General features: G+C 43.2%; 1 protein-coding gene across 8 annotated transcripts in view; it reads right to left on the reverse strand.

Moving 5' to 3' along the window:
• LOC111247472 (uncharacterized) overlaps positions 1 to 21071 on the reverse strand; it is a 45813-nt gene that overhangs the window by 11847 nt on the left and 12895 nt on the right. The window contains exons 1-4 of one of the 8 annotated variants that reach the window (XR_015324561.1): positions 10001 to 11457; positions 8797 to 9004; positions 8293 to 8441; positions 7514 to 7818 (exon numbers count right to left, since the gene is read on the reverse strand). The exons of 1 other annotated variant lie outside the window; for it this stretch is intronic. The gene's annotated coding sequence lies outside the window, so the exon portion shown is untranslated. Of the gene's footprint in view, positions 1 to 7513; positions 7819 to 8292; positions 8442 to 8788; positions 9005 to 10000; positions 11458 to 21071 lie in introns of those variants that run through there. 6 more of the 8 variants (XR_015324560.1, XR_015324566.1, XR_015324563.1 and 3 more) reach the window with 6 other exon arrangements.

Below are 21071 nucleotides of genomic sequence, written 5' to 3' on the forward strand. Positions count from 1 at the left end.
CTTCGAAGAGGCGGCTGCTGTAATGCCTGATCCAGACGCTTACATAGAACAAGGCCCAGCTGCCACGCGCCGATTGGGGACCTCCGATAGGATCGTGGAACTTGTGTAACTGCGCTAAACAAGAGGGATATACATCCATAGGCCCATAGAAACATAAAGACATGGTTTGTCTGAGCTGGAACATTTTTACGCAGAGAATATTCATAGATAAGTATATTTGATTAGGCGTAAGCTATTACATAGCTCCGCTTTGAAGATTAAATGGAAGGATATAAACAACACCAGTAAGTCACATAATAGCTTTTATACGAATAATAGTAGACCGTTCAGAACGGAACTGGTTCTTGGTTGATATAGCCTTCAGCGACAGTTATAGGACTCTATAACATGTCTCGGTGCTGGTCTAATAATTCCTCTCACTTCTAATAGCTTCTATGCCAGTATTAGCTAATATGGTAATAAAAAAAAAAACTATTTGGTTACACACAAGCTTAAATCTAATACGGGCTGGAAAAATCTAAGCATGTCAGATATGGATAGCATTTAAAGCGGCATAACTTGATCTAAAGTTATTATTATTACTACGTGTCAAGGGTGTACTTTTGCATGTAGCAGCTTAGACAAGTCTATATAACGCGACTATACACCTGCCCGCCTTGGATTACGTCTGGCCTCTTCCCATATAGTGACCTCTATTAGCTTCTTACATTAGCATAACATTGGCACAGAGTTGAGTAACAGCATTTTTTTCAAATTTAATTTACCACCTGGGTTAACGAGCCATGTTGAAGTGCTTTGTCTAGGCAACTTTACCGTTAGGCTCTGGGTCGTGCTCCTAACAACACTTGCTCTTTTGGCTGGGCTGACTGCCCCAGTATCAATTTAAGCTATAACAATCGCCTACCGCCACGTTACAATTCCATGCTCATCTAAATTCTATTTGATTAACCACCGTTAAACTAATTCGATCGGCGGTGATGCAGTACTCCATCTAAAGCTGCAGTTTATCGAGAGATGCAAAATTCTAATTTTACAGTTGTCTCAATGTCCATATTTCGTCAAGCAAGTGCTTATACAACATCTCCGTGTTTTTTTTTCACTATCTATCTCAAGAAGCTGTCTACTTATAGCTTATGCCGCATGAAATAGACATCCCACCGCCCGGGTCACTGGAACGGAAGAGACAGGTAGGAAAGCAAGAAGCATATCACTACCTTTGAGATGTTGGGATACTGGTCTGAATCCATCGTTTACGGAGTTGAAGATCACAGGGCGCTAAACCTTCGATGAATTGAGTTGGCGTGGGCGACTGGCAGAGCTCTAGGCAGCAGGTCAATACAGGGTATTACACCCGGTGATATCTTGACCAAGCAGACGCCTTCGCTCACAGCCGCTTACGGACGAACAGATGACCGTCCCTATGGCCCTATGGACACGCTAAAGCGTGAACGCCGTACCTACCTCCACTTCCCAGTCGCGCACTCAACTTATTGGGAGCGGGGGGGGGGGGGGGGCTGTTTCAAAGCGTGCTAACACAGTCAACAGGGGGTTTCGAGACAGCTTTGCCAACTGCTCAGTCGGCTCAGTATCCACATGGGGCTATTTATTTGGATTGCAACATGGAAACCGCACGCATACAGATATATGATATCTAGCCCAAATTAAAAGGGGACAAAGAGAAGGACAACAAAGTAGACTCCAGCTTTTTTATTTAAAAATTACAGAAAATACATTAATGTCGGCATTACATGGACTATTACAGGATCTGAACCCCGATGGCATTAGTACGCTATTTTTTTTAAATGATAATTGTCGATTGCCAATTTTAAACAACCGCTTGCGAGGAAGTTTTCCTTTCAATCGATATATGCAGGGACATAATACATTTGAAATGAGAGGTGCTATAATATCCGTCAAAGTATCTCAACCTTGCTATCCGCGCCGCTCTGACTAAATGCATCTGATTATGAAAAATGATAATCCCTTTATTTTATACAAATCCTACAAAAACTAAGGAGAGATTCATTGCATGCAGAGATTCTAGCTAGCGGTCACTGGCGTTTACTTAAAGTTCTTTTTTTAGGAAAAGGTCCCCCCCCCCCCCCCGCCACCAGGCTCTCGACGGTAACTTAAATACACGTTGTAACATTATGTATCATTTGCGAGTGAGAGAAAAAAACTTTTTATATATATATATATATATACATATTTCGTTGCTGGAAAACATATTGACCGTTTAACTGCCATAATTGAGAAGAATATTTTTTATAGTGTAAAATAATATTAGTAAACTAAATACGCGTAGCTTTGATAATGACTTATCGCCATTTTTTCGGTAATCCCATAATCTTATCGTTGTAGAAATTCTGCGATCTTTAGGGAACAAATTAGAATCAATGATTTTGCATCCCTCCATTGAAGCTAAATGAACCTTATTAAGTGAGTTCTGGAAAGACTGAGATAAACAGTAGTCTAACGATGGCGCAAGATCCGGGCTATGCAGTAAATGTAGTAAAATTTCCCATCGGGGTTCCCTTATTTTCTTCCGGGTAGCTAGAGGTCTGATATCGTCATAATAGCAGGCGATGCTTTTTCTAACCACCACTCTCCCCTGTCGATTTTTGTTGTGATCTTGTTAGTTGCTAACAGTAGAGTTCGGAACGTGTTACTTTACCAGGTGGTAACAATTTATAATGCGCGACCTATTTCCAGTTCCACTAGACGTCCTCTTTAGCGTCACTCTCGATGTTGCTACATTATTGTCGTATCTGATCCACTCGTCAGGAACCGTTTATGTTTCTGTAGAGTTGCGTAGTGTGGAAAATACAGTCAAGTTAGTTTTTATGAGTTAGACCATATAATATCCAAACATCTAACTTTTTGCGTCCAGCTGGTTTAAAAATGTCTGGTGGTGGGTATCTAGTTCCTTGGCGGTATCATAGCTACTCACGTACCGGTTTTGCTTAACCGTCATAATAGTTTCATCAACTTTTTCCGTGATTGGTCAGTTACTATGAAGAGCATCTTTCACATGGGTATTTTCAGACCGGTCTTTAGCCCGTTCCTTCCAATAACACATCTTGACCATAAACAGCAGAGCTTTTTTATGGGCCTGGGCAGCATTTGTGCTTCTACCGTCGAAGAAGTTTAAAACGTAACGAATCTTTGGGGAAATTTCACTCATCTTCAAGACGCGTTATCATAGGTCTGAATAAAGATACTCTAAGACATCTTTAGCACATCTAGTACCGCCAAATCTCAATTTTCAAATGACCCCAGCACCGGCCCGACGATTTATATTACCTGAGGTATATGTCACTTAGCTACAAAAATGGTTACTATTGCTTGAAAACCCATATAAGTGACTTGTGTGAATGCACATACTACTTTAATTAAATTACTGAAGTTAATGTAGTTGAAAAACCTTATAAAATCTAAACGTAAGGAAATTACCTATTAATGTCTAAGATACCCCAAGAGCTCTGAGTGCGCGATATAAGAAGTTCTTCTCAAGGTTAGCGTAAACGTGTCCTATACAATGGTCATGCTCACCTAAGCCAGTCAACAACTGTTTTCATTTTCAGAAGATAAAACGGCATTCTCTTATCAGCCAAGCTTTCAGCTGATCTGCACGAAACGCAGCAACCTTTGACGTTCCTGGGTCATAAGGAATCATCACAACAAGAGATCGAATGTTTACAACCATATACTGAATGTATAACTAACTAGCTCTAGTAGCAGACCTCGGTCTTATGTTTTACCGAGCACCACTACCTTTCTTCCTACAATTGTCCCTATTGAGGACATTTCCATCAATTGTTAGATAGCCAACCCGCCTAAAGCAGTATCCTTGCAGGAACTTTGCAACTTATTCCTCTATGACACAACGTCATTGGCACCCAATTTGACTCCCGGCTTGATTCAGCTGCTGAACTCAGAGCATAAGACCCGTCATTCTGTCGCTGCATCGGGGCATTTTCGAGGTTTCCTCGTTGTATCAATGAGCTCATCTGATGGGAACGCCACTATATATTGCTTGAACCTAGACTATGAGAAAAGACCAGCAGTACGAGCGTTGCATGCTGGGCTGCCCTGGCTGTTCCATCCCTGACCAATAGGATGACGTCTGCAAAGCGAGATCTTTTTGTTCCTTCGATAAATGTCGCGGGATTTCTTGTGCCTTCGTCAGCCGTACTTGAGGATGACGCTCTGCGCGGACACTAGCATCTATAATAATGTTTTAATAAGTTCGAAAAACCTTGCCGGAAACTACCATTATCTACGTTTTGTATAACGCAACAGCTTTGCGCGCCAAGCTTCTGTATAACAAGTGGTATGCATAAATATGGTACTATGCGTAGTCAGGAATCATTGATTATTGGTGAGTAGTTTCGATGTTATGGCAGCGTCAACGAAGAACAATTTACTCTTCCTGTTGGCAGTTCTAGGTTCCGCTTGGCAGGGTGTGACTGGCGTAGCCAGTAGGGTGGAGCTGTTGACTGGGATGAGATACGCGACAACTACTAGAAAGCCCAGTCCATATGCACACAGATGTGCCTTAGACAAGATGAAGCCGAACAGGGCAAGAGGTGGGCATAGACTGCCTATCTTGTCAACTCCCTTTGACAGAATATTGCAGAGCGGGTTTGTGCACTCAAAGTAAATGCAGTCCAGATCTTTGCAAGCTACCAACACTCATCGGCTCGGCTATTTGGCCGCTATTGTTCCTCGGAAGAGAGCACATCGAAATGACTGCGCATTCGACTGGCAAGATCTATTAAAGCCCTCAGAACAACGTCTGCACACGACAACTCCACTAAAGAGCCTTTACAGCAAGGAAAACAAAAAATATCATGACCAATTTTCTGTTACCTTGTAAATAAAGCCATTTTGTTGTTCAAAGAGCACGTTGTGAACATTATTAGTTCGAAAAATACGTACAAGCATATAATTATCATGAAAAAAACGTCATAGCAGAACGAACGTTATCCAGGCTGAAAATGGTTGTGACACTATAGCCAATGAGGTCGCAAAGTGCTAAAGTAGAAGGAATGTCCCATTCCGGAAACGCCTTACCATTGCATTATCGAAGGGATCCAATTTAGTATAGGAACTCCCACGTTCTGTTGCTGCGGCACTACTTATATAATAATACGTGTCAAACATAGGGATTATGTCCATATGAATATACTCGTCAGATATTAATTTAATTGGTGGTTTGCTGATACTGATAGTTACCACCTGCGTAAACGCACTATATTTCGTACTGATAATATGCCTGCTTCGGCTCAGTAAAGGCAAATTTGGTCATGAATACTACCACACCATAAATATGTCCTATATACGATAAAAGAGGCATAAAAGACGAGTGTACATAGTAAAGGGTGCATGTGCACATAACATGTTTCTCTATTCTAAGATCTTTCAAGTGACCGCTTCAAAAAACTCGAACTTCCGGTACCGAATACAGGATACGTAGCGTGATTTTATCTTTCTTTCGAGAGTATTTTTGCCAAACATTAATGTTTATGAGTACATATACTCTGAGATCGCTTTTTTTTTTAGTTTTTGTGTTGTACAGCGGGAATAGCTGCAGCGACTGCAATGGCAGCACATTACAATAGAAGTCGCAAGGGAGACAGCACGTCTGCTATAAGTAGAGTCTAATGGCGTCTTCAGGGAGGCGCCGTTTGCGGCAGACGCGACAACGCCAGTAGTGAACAAAAGCCTTTGCTAGCTCGACGATTCAGACGACGCTCTCTAAGTTAAGTAGCAATGTTTACTAAGAATATTATGTCCCGGGAAAAGATTTTTCAGAAGACGTCAGCACCAAGACGGGATCGACTAGCTTTCTACTCTGTGTTGTTCCTATCTACGGATTTTCATTTCTGAGCGACTCGCTCGAAGGAATCGCTCTATGTGGACCTGGCGATGCAGTGCTGGTGCGGATGTTGAAATCTGGGCGTGTACGTCAAGTAAAGGGAAGAGTTGGGGTTTGAGAGCGATCGAGGTGTGCCGAAGCCCAAGAGGAAGTGGCATCGGACAGTGGCAGTGGCCTCCGTCCAGTTAATCTCCTGTGCACATGTTTAGTTTACGCAGCTCCTTTAAAGCGTTATCTGTCGTGTGTTTAGTACCTTATTTTGCTTTCTCTTTAATATTTTGCCTTTTTCTTTTCTGCCGCCGTCGCAACCCTATCGATCGGGCAAGTAGCATTACCAGGCTGTCTGATGGGCTGCTTAACGGTGTTTCTGGATGCAAAACTCAAAGCATTGAGTATTTAGTAGTGGCAGGCGTATGATAAATAGTCACAGTAGACCGCTACTCTAATTAACAACTAAAACCGGTACATTTAACCGAGCACTGAGCATCAGTATGACCAGATATCATCAGCACAACCACACAACTCAGCCCCCAGCTAGAAAACGTGTTTTGTGCATGTGAAATCAAAAATCTTAAGAGGAGTGAACACAAAATCAAACTACTCATGATAAGGTAAACTTTGTCTTGTTCCCATTAGCTTATTGTGTGAAAACTACGCTCATACAATAGGCATATCTAGATTGAGGTGCAAATTGAGTTAGCGCTAGACTAGAAAAAAAGGAGCCAATGCAGTATATACATATGAGACAACAACGGTGCGATTATTGATGTTCTCGGTTGTTGATGTACAGCATTGTCGTAGCATTCGCCTGTACCTATGCGTGCCGCTGTATCACTCTATGTGTGCTTAAGCTGACCGTACACAAAGCTACACGCAGAGACACGCATAGATACTCGTAAACATCGAAGAAAGCATGAGCAGACTGCTGCAATCTGCTGCTGTCCTACTGTTGCGGAACGAACGGCCTTCGCTGGCTGACGTAAACTCTGTCGATCTATTTAATCCTCTGATAACATAAAGCAACATTACATGGGGCCGGTCGTACTGTCGCTGCCGAAAGCTGGCGCTTGCTGACACTACCATCACTGCGTTGTCATAGGGGCCCACCTGGTTGACGAAGAGAGTTTCGAACGTTGCGTCCCCGTCGCAACATGAAATATAAAGTTACTTTACCCAACATAGTAGACATCAACTAAAGACGAAGGGGACTACGACGCATTATCGAGGGCGTCGTCGTAAACCGTCCATAATGCCGCGTTTAGCATACTTCCTCTCACCCTTAGGTTTTCTTGTTTGTATGCTCGAGCAGTTCGGTTCAGAAGTCGCCCCCAACGCTATTTTCACTTAACCGAGAAAATTCGTTCTTGTCATGACGGTACCGGGTCCCTCTGGCACCTAAACCCGTCGCTAGACAGACTCCTGTTCTTTGGGACCTTGTAACACCCCTGAACGTCCCCTCTGTGCCCACCTACCGATTACTGGCACTGCTACAGCTATTGCTATTACAGGCAACGCTCGATTCAGCTGCCTGCCTTTTTCCTCCGTAAGTAGTCGATTGATACTTGAGAGCGATAATTCTAATGAACATCACCACTGACAACAAAACTAACGGATCTCAATAACGACACCGACCTGCAAGATACGACCTGAGCCGCACAACGGAAGTAGCCAGTGCGAACTTCTGCTCCTTCGTGTTTTCCGTTGAGTCCCACACTAGCTGGTTGCTAGTTATTTGCTAGTTGTGGCGGACATTGTTGCTGTCTCCGCACGGCGGCGTCATCATAGGTTCCGCGTCGCAGTGAACCCGGTCGTTGTTTATCCCCACTCTGTACCTGCCTATCCCTGAGTTACACGTATCATTGTCGCAGTAACCGTCGGCCATGAAGACACTTGTCGATGTCGACTCACGCACAGTTGAAACGTAGGCGCGAACGGATCTGAGGAGGAAGCGAAAGGCGTCGAATATTGAGGACAAACGTGAAACAGGCAGAGGACTGGGAAAGAGAACAACGCGACTTTTACATTTTGCTCATTCATTCGTATGGCCTCTCCCTATTTGCCCCTTTCTCATTCTCTCATTGTATATTACACCGCCGCCATATACCACCATGTAGTTTTGAGGGTGGAGGTGAAATTGGGACGGTGGATTACAGCGGCGAAGGGTCTTGGCAATCTTTAACAAGTCGGAGGGAGTCAGTCTGTCATTGACACATAAAGATTTGCTTGGATAGTTCCTTTGGTACACGGCGAAATCATCGTCGACACCGCCTCTATTGTCGCGCGTTCAAGCCGAATCTCGCGTGTCATTGCTCTACCTCACTGGCACGTATCAGAGAGTGGACCTTGTTATTGTTGCTATCTTTCGTCAGTAGCTCATAGAAACACAGTTCGCATTGCCCCTTTTTCTCTACCTTGTCGATGAGCCGTTGCCATCCTCTATTGCTGCATGTTGTGTATTGAGAGCTCCTACGTGTGGTTTCAGCAGCAATGCCGGCGATAACAACAGCAGCAGCAGCAGTATTGGGATCGGTGACGATCGTGATGATGACCGGCGCGGCAACTAAAAAACGCAAAAGAGGCATTACTTAGATGTAGTTAGTTACTGTAGACGCCGCCGCTATCGTCATCATTGCTAGCGTCGAGGCCAACAAGTGGCAATGGCTGGTGATTACGAGCGGAGATACAAAACCTGCAAGAGACAGCGAGGCAGTCCAAAAAAAAAGAAAATCATGGACGCTCGCAAGACGCTCGTAGCAAGAGACGGAATCCCATCAGCGAACGTTTACTCTTTTATTCTACTGCTGCTGCGCTTGTCCCTACCCTGACGATAGAGTGACAACGACCTCTGACTGCAGCCCCCGATAGTCTAGACCTGTAGTTTGTAGTACACCCGTTTTCGTAGCGGACCTGCTTACGTGGTGCAATCGAGGCGGCCCTTCCTACCGGCACCGGCGTTTGATTCTTTCCTGTCCAGCAACACCATAAGGCTCCATTCGGATAGAGTTGCTTGCCATATATAGTGTATAAACAACCTGAGCGCCAGGACAACGGCCGACGCTGTCGCATGTAAAGTCCAACATACGCACAACCTGTTTGTTGTAGACACGCAGAAATCGAAGCGGACTGAAAGCAGTGCAGACAACAGGCAGACTCAGAACAAGCGGGACTCACGCACACGGGTCAACAAGCAAACACCCAAGACAAAATATAGGAGCGACGCAAAAGGATCGTCGGCAGACGCAGGGGCGAAAAGGCGTATACGCGCTCTTATTCAGCAACATGCAAACATCTATCACACAAACGAATCTGATGACCGACGTTCTTGTGAACTAAGAGCACGGTAGCAATAGCGGCCAAAGCTACCGTTGAGTTCACTCGAGTACGTGGATTGGTAAGACAGGAACGTACGCATGCAGGCAGACTGATCGTTTAGCTTTTGCTCTAAATCGACCTGTTGCGTTCCTTCACTCAAAGGTGTTTAGCATCAGTCATTACGATTGTCAGGGTTAGCATTGTGTTGCTTCGGTTTACACGTCCCTTCATTATGACCATCTGAAAGAGACTTAAGATAACTGATGGTCGCGATATTTATTAGACGACCTTTTCATCTATTTATGTGTTTGTTGAAGGTTGCATTGATGAATTATATTTAAACGAATTTGCTTTTTACAATTCTTATGTTGTCTGTACAAATACAAATATTTCCTACCTAATCTAATGCTGCTATTTGCGTGAGTATAGAAGCACGGAAGTCTTCGTGGAAGAGAAGATCGTTAAAAGAAGAACTATGTGTATCAGTGAATACGATCGTACACGAGATACAAGGCACAGAATCTAGCTAACTTAACCTAAATGTCTCGTCTTTCATATCCGATTATACTGCCGTATAAGCATTGCTTTAGACGGTTGGTCCCCAACACAAATCCAGTGTGTACAACCACCTGGATGTCTCCACGTGTGTTTTAGTCTGCCAGGAAAACGCACTAGCACATGACCGTTACGAAAACCTATCTAGCTAGTCTGTGTTAAGATGTGCTCTCCTGCGCCTACAATGAACAATAACTAAATGGTTTTTGCCAACCGGTGATGTAAAAACGACTTCAATGGAAATTTCATTACCTTGGGTCGATCGTGGCCAGGCGTTCGGATGCACTCAAAAATAATACCGTCTACAGTCAGCGTTTAATCCCTTTAGAAAGCAAATCGTCCATACACACGGAAAACGGTGAATTTGCAATTGCCGCTTTGTCTAGCGATACCGGTAAACAAAACGACTATTTGTGGGCCAAAAGTTGTGTACCAGCGGGTGACCCATCGCGAGTACGTTACTCGACGAATCGCTGCACAGCCGAACAAAGCCAGCGCCCCGTCGAAGGGCCCAATGAGCGCCGCCGGGGAATTATTGCTGATTTTGGTGTTGCTCTATGAAACGACAGTAGCAGCAGGCGGCAACGAAGAGGTCGGACTGGCCTGCTTAGCTACTGCAAGCTGCTTGCTGCCGTCGATCAGCGCAAACAATGGAAAACATGATACGCAGGACTCATTGAAAGTGAACAGCCGAGTAAAAATAAGAACAATTTTGCCCGTTTAAACTCTATTCCTCTCCTAATGCAGGGCTGACCGATGGCCTCTTAGACGAAATGACTAACGGGTTCGCAATAAGCGATGCACGGGTTATAATCGTATCCACGAGGCAATTAAGGTAACGTTCGGCAGGAAGGCACCAATGAAAACAACGAACTAGGTACAAAAGGGAAGTACTCGACCTTACACGCACAAACATCCGCAGAGAGTGTATATGGCTGATAGGATAGAATAGCTAGGGCGCGAAGGGCAGGGAAAAGAAAAAAAGACGGAAGATGGCCAAAATGGCAAAGCCAGAGGCCAAACACAGAAAAGAGGGTAGAGAACGGAGACAGCGATAGAAGCAAGGTGACAACGATGGCGCCCGTCCGCCAAGAACAAGAGCGGAAAAGAGCAAGGGGAACCTAGTCATTGGAGTAATCATGGCTGGCGCCTTTTCCGAAGCCACAACTGAAACGGCATCGGCGGCAAATGGTAGGCGTGAAGCAAGCGCCCTGTACTATGGCTGGAAACGGCGGCTTGATTAGTAAAGCCGGAAGGGAGCCCATCACCTGGCCGATAGCAACGCGACTGGGTTTGAAAACTAGTTCTGTGCAGATCAGCTACAGTCATACATGAGACACATACTGATGTACAGACAGGCAATAGACGTTCACAGAGACATACACAAATCTACATTCGAAGGCAATAGACTATGTTTTTGTTTATCAAAATGATAGGTACCACTGCTGCTGCTGCTGCCGCCATTGCGAATATAACGGCGACCCGAAGAGAGGGTTTCCCGCTGAGGGGTTCGTTCGCGGTGAACGTGACAATGGATATGATCCGAATACGGACGGACTGCACTAGCGAAAACTCCGTCAAAAGTCAAGACAGCGCTGCTGTGAACGTCAACAGTGATCTGAAGGTGAACTCACACTGCTTCAGATTTCGGTAGAATTAATAGACAACGTGTAAGGATCGCACAGTTCAGCCGCGGTACTTACAGAAAATCAACAGAAGAATCAAGCAATAAAAAATGGCGTGTAAAGTCTTTACGTTAAGAAGCCGACAAAAACGAAAAAGTTGTTACGCTCTAGAAGAGACGCGGAAGATTGGTACAGTGATGTCAAGGGATAGAAAAAATGGTAGAGGAAGTACCTGGTGGAAACGACGTAATTTCGCATGTTGGTCCACCAAAGTATACATTTTCCTGCTTCCGATACCGACAGGAGTAGCAGTTGAGCGCATGTCGTAAACGATATTATTGACATTGCTGCGTCATTTTTAGAGAAAAAATACTAAAAATATTCGTAATCGGCCAGCCTTTCCAATCTCACTAATTCAGCAGACCTTAATAGCGGCACAATACAGAACTGAACCTCGTTTGGCAGCTGCTATTGAAGCAGGAGTTCAGGTTATTGTCAATAATTTGGCCTTAAATAAAATAGTCAAAATCTCGTTCCGCCCTACATCTTTTCTGTATGTGCAGACAATCGAATGTTCCCCTCCGTCGAAACACACCAGACGAGAAAAATTTAACCCGTAATGCCTTGATAGTGTCAACACCTAAATACATTTCAGATGCACTCCTACCGACTCGTACTTACAGGTCATAGTAATATGCAAAGTTATAGGCTGTTACTGTATTTCGAACAATAATACCTAATGAGGAACAAAATGTCGGGAACATAGAAAGTTGATTTGTACTCGGAGCGTTAGTGATGACGACTGACAGCAGAAGAGACTCAGTCACTTCCTTCGATACAACTGCTTCAATAGACGATACCATTTGACGTATTTTTAGGTTTACTACATGTTTATGGTAGTTAAATGGTCGAAAGGTGTACAGAGCAGAGTTGCACAGTTTGTCTGTAAGGAAAGGCAGAAAATAAAGACTGGGCTTTTAAAGAAACGCCGTCCGCCGACTACCAATTCGCAAGGAAACACCCCAAAGCAGTCATCAAGCGCTCGGTCTACTAGTAAGCGATAACGTCGGCTGTGTCGGCCAGGAGAGTGTGCCGCGACACGGCCGCGATCCATTGTTGTATTCGTTGACTGATCGAGAGCAATTAATTTAATTTAAGAAGAGAGGATCTAAAAACTCGCGTCCAGCTTGCTTCTACTGCCGCCAAAACATCCTCCAAGAGTAATTAACTCGGCGCAAAAGTATGGCCTCGACTCGATGTGGGGCGATGCGTCATGGAGTGAATTTCACGGGACCAAGCGGGCGTCAGTTCTGGACGCTTTAGGTGATTGGCGCAATTGTCGGCGACAGCGAGAACGTGGCTGTGGCACCCGGGGAAAACAAATCGTAATCGACTTTTTTTCCAGAGACGAATCCGGATTCACTTTTCTGAGTGTATATTGCTCGAATATAAACACATATACTTGCGTGGACGGATCTCTGAGAAGGTCAGTTCTGTGTTACAAATGGTACAATGGTGGCGTAAATAGCTCGTAATCGAATTTTAAAGTGAAAGTCAAGATGTCTACGAGGTATGTCTGTACGCTGTTGCTTCAATCGGCTAATGTTTATCAATAAAAAGCAGGCGAACAATGAACCATTGTTATTTTGTGACACTTAAGAAAATTAAAACGCTATAATTGTGCTTTGTATTCAGAATAATGCATATGCCTATTTATATTCTAAAGATGTCTCAGGCTCAATATTATTCAGGCCAACCTTATCAGGAAGCAAGACGAAGAATCTTGGCTTCTAGTAATCAGAGTCGTTGCTAGCTTTCTATAAATACGTGTACCTTCACCAGATATGTATTTTCAACGTTACTTCTTAGCTTATTTAATCGCTTCCTATATCGTAGAAAGACTAATAGCGTAGGACCATGAGGTATTTAAATAATTCAGCAATTAAGCCTGTACTATATATTAGCACACATACCTGCAATGGCTGTCAATTGTGTTCTGCTTTTTGAATTGAAAATTCAATCTTCTCAATAATACCCTTTTTTCATTGCGAGGCTGACGATATCTCAGATGCTTTCAGAACACCTTAAGCACAAGATTCAGGGACAGCTCTGGTACACGTATTATACATCCGATATAAGCATATGCTATTTGATTGACTACCGTCTCAGAATCAACTGCTCAGATGTTCGTTCTCAGATGTTTATTAAATGCACGGTCAGACGTCTATACCTGAAGCGCTCATGTGGAGTGTCGATTTTCATTACCGCGAAGCCGTCCCTAAACCGGACGCGGGCTAGAACATCATTTAATGCCATCGTAGCTGATGCTTGTCCTGTTGTCTTCTAGTTAAAAGTGTATTTGCTAGCACTCTGTAAGGCGTCCTAGCTCACTTGTCCAAAGGCCAAGCGATATTCAAGTACTGCTATCGCTGCAGCCTCGTTCTTGCATGCATTTCGTGTGTTAAACGACGCTGAGCCTTAATGCTTCAACCAAATGACAATGAAAGGTACAATATAAGATTATGTCGGCCTGCATTTAAATCTTATACTATTGTCCATTGAGGGTATCTGCATCTTAGAAATAGAAGCAGATCGTTGATCCTACTGACGGTAATAAAAGTCACCTTCGTAAGTTAAAATTTTCCCGTAACCTATCATCAACGTTTTTTTTTTCTCTGTTTAAGAAAGATGCTTCGTAGGCTATATAAAAGACTATTTGTGAATGTGGCCATCCCGCTTATTTCCACTGTCATTAATTCATCTCGAGAGTGTATACATAAATAACAATTAAGGACTAGATAGGATGCCTAAACAATGTATATATACGGTCCTGTCACCATCAAACAAAACGTAGCCTTCTCTACGGCAGACTCTAAATTAACTTATGCGTTACTTTATATAAATAGCTTATTAATTTTCTTAAAAAAGGGGCACGTTGACTTTTCTTCATTCGTGCAACAGGCTGTAATCGGAATAGGCAAATCGTGACCTTACTATCATAATATCTAATTTTTTTGTGCACACGCACATAGGACAACAGTCTACTCTTCAGACTGCAGTATTAGTTAAATGCATGCAATGAAAATGATGGCTGTGATGACGGCGGTCATCTCTAAGTTGTGCACTCTTCCTGCTGTTGCTGTCGCTATCAGATGTTGGCGTCTCGAATCGAACGAATTCAATTGGGTCTCTCGACGTCCTGCACCTGTTATCCTTCTCTGTTTCCGAGTCACTGGCTTGCTCGTCCTTGTTTATTTATTTCGCTTATTCCTCAACGGCAACACGAGAATGCCCGACAACGAACCCGTAATGTTGTGCTGCTTTTGCACGCTTCCCCATACTGGATTCTGCGTGGCCAAATTCGTGGGTTATTCGGCCACTCATATAGACAAAAACGCACATACAGACGCTTCACTGTTGCTGGCATCGTTGTGTATCCACGCCTTTCGTCGTGTCCCCATTCCACCTATCTCTACATCTCATCGATGGGACAAACTCGCTCCGTCTCTCCCAAACTTCCTTTCCTATCTCGATATGACATTTTCCATCGACACATCACCCATCACTAGTGGAAAAAGCAGCGGCTAGACTCTACCACCTACATTTAAGCTATGGTACAAGTCTGGTTACGTGGCGATCGCAAGCGGCTGGTGGCTGCACGCCGCGGCCCAAAACAATGACCACGTGACGCTGAGTGCATAACCGCTACTCGCCAAGTTCTATAGACTATTGCTACGTGTGCGTATGTGTTCCCAATGTGCTGACGCAGTTCTAGCAGTGGCAGCACCAGTAATAGGTTCAAGCAAAGTCACAAAGAAGGATCCGCGCAGGAGGTCCTGCTTCCGTATGGCCAAGCAATGAACCACTGACCGTTTTAGCGGTCAACCGACGTACGAACCTTGCTGGCTGAATCACGTATTTTAAATTACAATTTTGCCCGCTATTGCAATGGCAGGTGGCGGTCCCACCTAGCAAACTTATATTTTAAACTAGATCGGCTTAGGGCAGCAGCGACATTAAATGCCTGGCAGAAGGGTCTGTGGGAACGTTCTTTCGTTGGGGGTTTGGCCAGTTGGGATTGTAAGGTGCGGGGAGCAACTAACAAAAGCAACAACCGAGACAGTTATACCTATTTCTACTCTATACATACGTTCGCTACGTGAATAGTAAAAAAAACGAGGGTAATTTTGCGGAGCAGGTAGAAGTTAATATCGTAAAAGCGGGGTAATGGCAATTTTGCTAATTGCATCGAATAGGTATACTATTTCGCGCTATAAGCCACTTCTTAAATTTCTGGTGGCGGTAAATGAGGATAAGTGTAAGCTGTATGTGTTAAAGTAAGCTTTGCAGTTCAGTGATACATATGTGTCTATGCGACTCAGTCTCACATGTCTATATTTATGTTCCTACGTACGATTATTTTCTGTATTTTCAATACAAACCATGTTTTATTATATGAAAATAACTCCCCTTATTTACATAGATTGTCTTTATTAAATCATCAGTGATTTCATCCTTAACACAGTCGTCCATATGCACCACCCTCTACCCGCTCCGTTTCCACATGGTCAGGTTCCTAATTAATTAGATCACTTTTTGATGTCCGTAACATGCTTCTACTTTGCTATAAGTGGACTGCCCTATTTAAAACTAAGAAAAGTATAGGTGATTGTACTATATACCGGACAAAGTTTATCAGGAACTTGTCGCCACTGTTTAATTTGTGTGATCGGCATACGTCGCTAAAGTCAGTTTGCCTTAGTATCGATGGGATGGACGGACTCAGCTCCATAGAGGTAGTTGCTTAACTGAACCGTAAGTCCGCGTTCGTTGACAAATTACAGCGTTTTTCCAGTATCGACTCACGAAACATTCATATATCTACTATATTCCTGTACCTTTTATTCACCAGAATCCCTATTAATGTATGGCAGTTCTATACGATCGGCACCTGTCTCAAAATGTGACGGACCATTTTTGACTAGCAAGTTTAATCCCTAGCAGAGTAAAGGATATCTTGATCGATAAACTAGCAAGTACTTATGGAACTGCATTTACCGGTCGATAAACCGAGGAACTTTCAATTACCTTTTAAATTTGGTAACTTGTGATTTGCAGTTTCCCACGTTACTCTTGCACCACCTTAATGAACGTGCTCACGTTGCTTTCCGTGTCGTCTGACTAAAATCGCATACTGACGTGTCCCAGCGATAACAGAGATCTGATGATGAATTCTCTGAAGTAGATCAAGTGACTTGGCTGCTAGTGCGTTTATACTAAGTTATTGACTTGAGGTGACATAGACTATTTCCTACCGTGCTATGAGGGTATCATGCATTCGATTCTGTGTAAGGTTATAGGAGCCGCCTTATTCGACCCTTGGACTTTTTAATTTCTACGCTTTTTCTAAATACAGATATAGATAGAGTGACGGGCAAGTTATTAAGGTAGACAGCTTTTTATACGTACATGCATAATGTAACTTTTTACAGGAAAGGGCTGTATGTAAGCTTCTCATGTGATAAACTATGGCTTCCGACTGTTTGCCATTGTGATCAGTTTTAATTATAATAGGCTGCTTGATAAGTAATTACGACCTTTGACGTGGTAACGAAACGTGGCCTTTCACTTCTAATTATAATTTAATTTATCATGTGTTCGCCTTCATTGTCTACGACCTGCTCTTTTTTTTTTTTTTCAATTGATCTGATTGTTCCGTCTTGACAAAGATGTTCGACGTTTGCGCTGAAAAACTGCTCCAACACGTTTTTAATATCACCGTTATTATTCGAAATATTGTTACAAATTTCATCCGCCAGCGATCGGAAAGGCGCTAATAAAGGTGAAGAATACAATGAATTCAAAGGAACCTCATACTCAGAGTTTTGTTAACGATTATCGCTGTATGTGGTCTGGCATTGTCATGATAGGGGGATGGCTTTGCCTTGTCTCTTGGGTCGTTTCTGTTGGGTGGCCTTAGTCACTCAACACAATTGGACCATTTACAGATCCTTGTTGGCCGTCTTGTCTTTTTTAAGTATTCGTATTGTACAAAGCCATTTCGCTTTTACTAAAAGTAAATTATAGTTTTCGTAAGGCGGAAATCTGGCTTAAGGCTGAACTCATCTGTACCTCTTAGAGAAACCCATTTCCTACCCTGTCTCATATTTCCGTGGAGACAACACCTCTCCTAAAACAATTTTGTGCCGAAACACGTTATTTTGACTACATGTTGCCCAATGCCGGACAAGGTTTTGAAATACAATAAAGAGCCATGTTTTCCTGTGCTCATCAGCCCCTCGGTGGGATACCGAAGCTGCTTATACTTGATGAAATTATCTAAAAATTTAATATGACTAAAAATCTAAGTGCAGTTTATCTTCGCCGCCAACTCACAGGCTTTTTAAAAGTGCTTCTAGGCTGTTCTTCAACTAGAAAACCATATTTAAGTAGTTCCTTCATGCACAAGGTTTACATCGTACATGGGACAAAAATTCTGGCCTGTCTCAGCCTTTTTTTGGTCTCTGGGAGTTACCTAAATAGTGTAACGTCAAAAGTGGATCTCAAAAGCTCATGGTAGAGTTCTGTGTTTACTGTGTGCTAGAATTAAAGCGGGCTTGTAGAGAAGACAATACCTTTGAATATCTGTTCAGAAGTAAGCAAACAGTTAAGAGTTAAAACGTTTAAAAGATGCCACTTCCTATGGAACGACCTCGTTATTCATAGGACAAAAATCCAAATCATACTCATAGATATGTTTATCACTATGATTTCAGGAAAAAATTAGGATCCCAATATTATTTCAAACTCAACTTAGGGAAAAAAACAACTTGCGTTAGGTAGTCTTTTTCATCTGAAAGAACGGCCGACCTAACTAATTTACGCCTGTCTTTGTAATAGTGAAGAATTAAGTTAAACGGCTGACGCAGTAAACTCTATATACTGAAAGCGATACATCTCATTTCAGATCTAGGAAAAAAAACGACCGAAAGAAAACCCTATTGTTTATTAGAGAAAAAAAAAACAAGTCTTGAAATAGAAGACAGATCTTATAGGCTAGAACTAATCGCTTTAGTCGAATTATTCCTGAACGAATGCTATTTTAAACGCAGCTTGCCATAGTCTTCTCCGCGGACTTTTCCGAACCATTTATAGCTAGCAGTGATCATCACAAATAAAGCATTTCGCGTCCTTGTTAATACCAACAATGTTCTCAGTCGGCCTTGGGCAGTGAGCGGTATATGTTCGAAACAGATAACTTGTACTTGCGTTCTGAACTAAGCTATCTGTAAATCGGATTGATAAAACCAAGTGCCTCTATGTACAAACACAATCGTCTTTGAAACTATTCTTGTTAACAGCACCCGACAATATCCCAGCTGTGGCTAACTCCAGCGGTTCTAGGACAAACGATCACATTGTCAGCAATTGGTACTATATTTTCTTGTATAAATATTGATTAATTTGAAGATTGACGAAAAAATGTTTAATAGAAATCAAGTCAACGCTATAACTTCATAGATATAGGATAAAATATGATGGGGAGAACAGGAAGAAGAAAGTCAAGCTTGGCGAAATCTGAGGTCAATCATAATCGCTAGGTACGTTCACGAAGACTCGACGATAAGGTTGCGTTTCTTAAATATCTGCGACTTTCATTAGAGCCTAAACACTTTACATTGCCTAATGGAAGAAGCAGACTGGCTGGAGCAGTAATTTTGCTTACGTATTTTGTGGATTATTCCTGTCATTACCCCCAGGGGGCATTTAGACCTAACACACATCTCCGAGCTACCCAATACTATGCAGATTGCCTAGTGTTCAGGCAGTCTCGGATAGAATGTCGAATGCATGTTCTCCGCACGTATTCGGTTAGCGGCCGATGTGCGTTTACTACGAGTAATAGTATATCTTCGACGACAACAAGCGTTATCGCCTTATTATATTATACTTATATATAATAGCAGTAGAATTTTTCGTTGTAGTGGTCGCACGTATTCTTATCCTTCTAGCTATCAATTATATAATAACTATTCAGTTAGCGTGCATTGATTCATCCCAATGCTGGCTTTCACTAGCTCATTGCACTCCGATTGTGTGTCCGCTTTTGACGATGCTTTTGTCAATCTATTCCGCTCCCCTCGATTCCTTGTTGCTCTCCCGCAGTCAGCGGCACGATAGCCGCTTCGTAACCAACTGAACTGCGTCTATCCATTGCGCATCTGTTGCTACCGCTGCCATCATTGCGATTTAGTGTAACACCATTCTAGAGTCAGCTTTATCGCCCGCGGTTGCCAGCAACGATGAGACTCTTCATTCCCTACTTGCTCGGCCGTTCCGTCGCCCTACTTGGCATGTGATGCCTCTGCTCAGCCGCGAATGCTACAAATGAACGGAGCGTCACCATTAGAGCCGCAACGCCGTCGATTTATCGGTGCCACATTTTCCGATGATCAACAATGACGACGACGACGACGACGACGACGCCTGTAACTAGATGACCATCGGCATCGACTTCGCCGTCGGGCCATCGATGGTAGGTTAACAAGTCGAACGGCTGTGTCCGGATCCGTTCCATTCGTCTATAGTTAAACATATTCGCCAAGTGGTCAGTGGCCATCCCACCGTCGAGCCAGACGTCGAACGTAACCACTGTTCACGCTACTGACGTTGGCCCTCGGTCGAAACCGTGTAAAGAGATTCTAGCAGCGAGCGATAAGGCCCCGCATGTAGAAAATGATTGCTTGCAGCAGCAGAAGGAAAATCATGGACTATATGTGTATACGCTTACTACTACACCGTTTGCATCGTCCCTGTTTGGCCTGCACTGGCTGTTTTTTCGCTAGTCCTGCACAGCACCCGTACAAAAGCCCATCTATCACGAGACCAGCATGAAGCCTGTGCTCTGTCATAGAGATCTGTTATGACTACTTATTGTCAGTCGTGAGTACGCAGTGAGGTATCGTTCAGGCCGGTAAATGCTAGCAAACTACCGCGGGATGAGGCATATGTGTTGAGTTAACAACACATTTCCAGCTCAGGATTCCATAACGGCCTGAATCGAACACTTACCATTAATCTTAATTACTTCTAGAATTACAAAAACAACAATTAAGGAAAACACTTTTTTTTGTTCGGAAAATTCTTGACCTATTATTTGTCTTTGTTATTTTTTCACTATTACGCCACGGCTGACGTTTTACCCTGTTGATAGCATCGTGTCACATGTGCCAAGATGTACCGACGTCTATGAAGCTCTAACGTATTTCAGTTTAGTTGTATATAAGCAGGTGATATGGCGATGCGCGGCAATGTTGACGGCGGCATGCTGGCATCCCTGTCGACATCACTGTATAATAACGAAATCAGTAATTTTCCTCCACAACTGAGCGGTGTCGACACGCTCCTGACGCTTTCTTCAAACTAATTCCGGCATCTTTTCTCCAAGCTTCAACGGGGCTGATAGCTGGTAATAAACAGAATGATGCCTCTATGTAGTCGCTTGACTTTAACAAAATAGGATAAGCGTATCAAAAAGAGACATATGTATTTTCTAATCGAATACTATTGATCTAGCAGCGGTTTTTAGCATAAGTTGGGGATTGCCATATTGAGGACTGAATCAGCTGACGTAAGCAGCAGATGTCCAGCTATATATACTACTAATTGAATAGAACTAATATAACTAACTAATATAT

This window comes from Varroa destructor, unplaced genomic scaffold (assembly GCF_002443255.2).
Source record: "Varroa destructor unplaced genomic scaffold, Vdes_3.0 BEIS01000003.1, whole genome shotgun sequence".
NCBI classification, from domain to species: Eukaryota; Metazoa; Arthropoda; class Arachnida; order Mesostigmata; family Varroidae; genus Varroa; species Varroa destructor.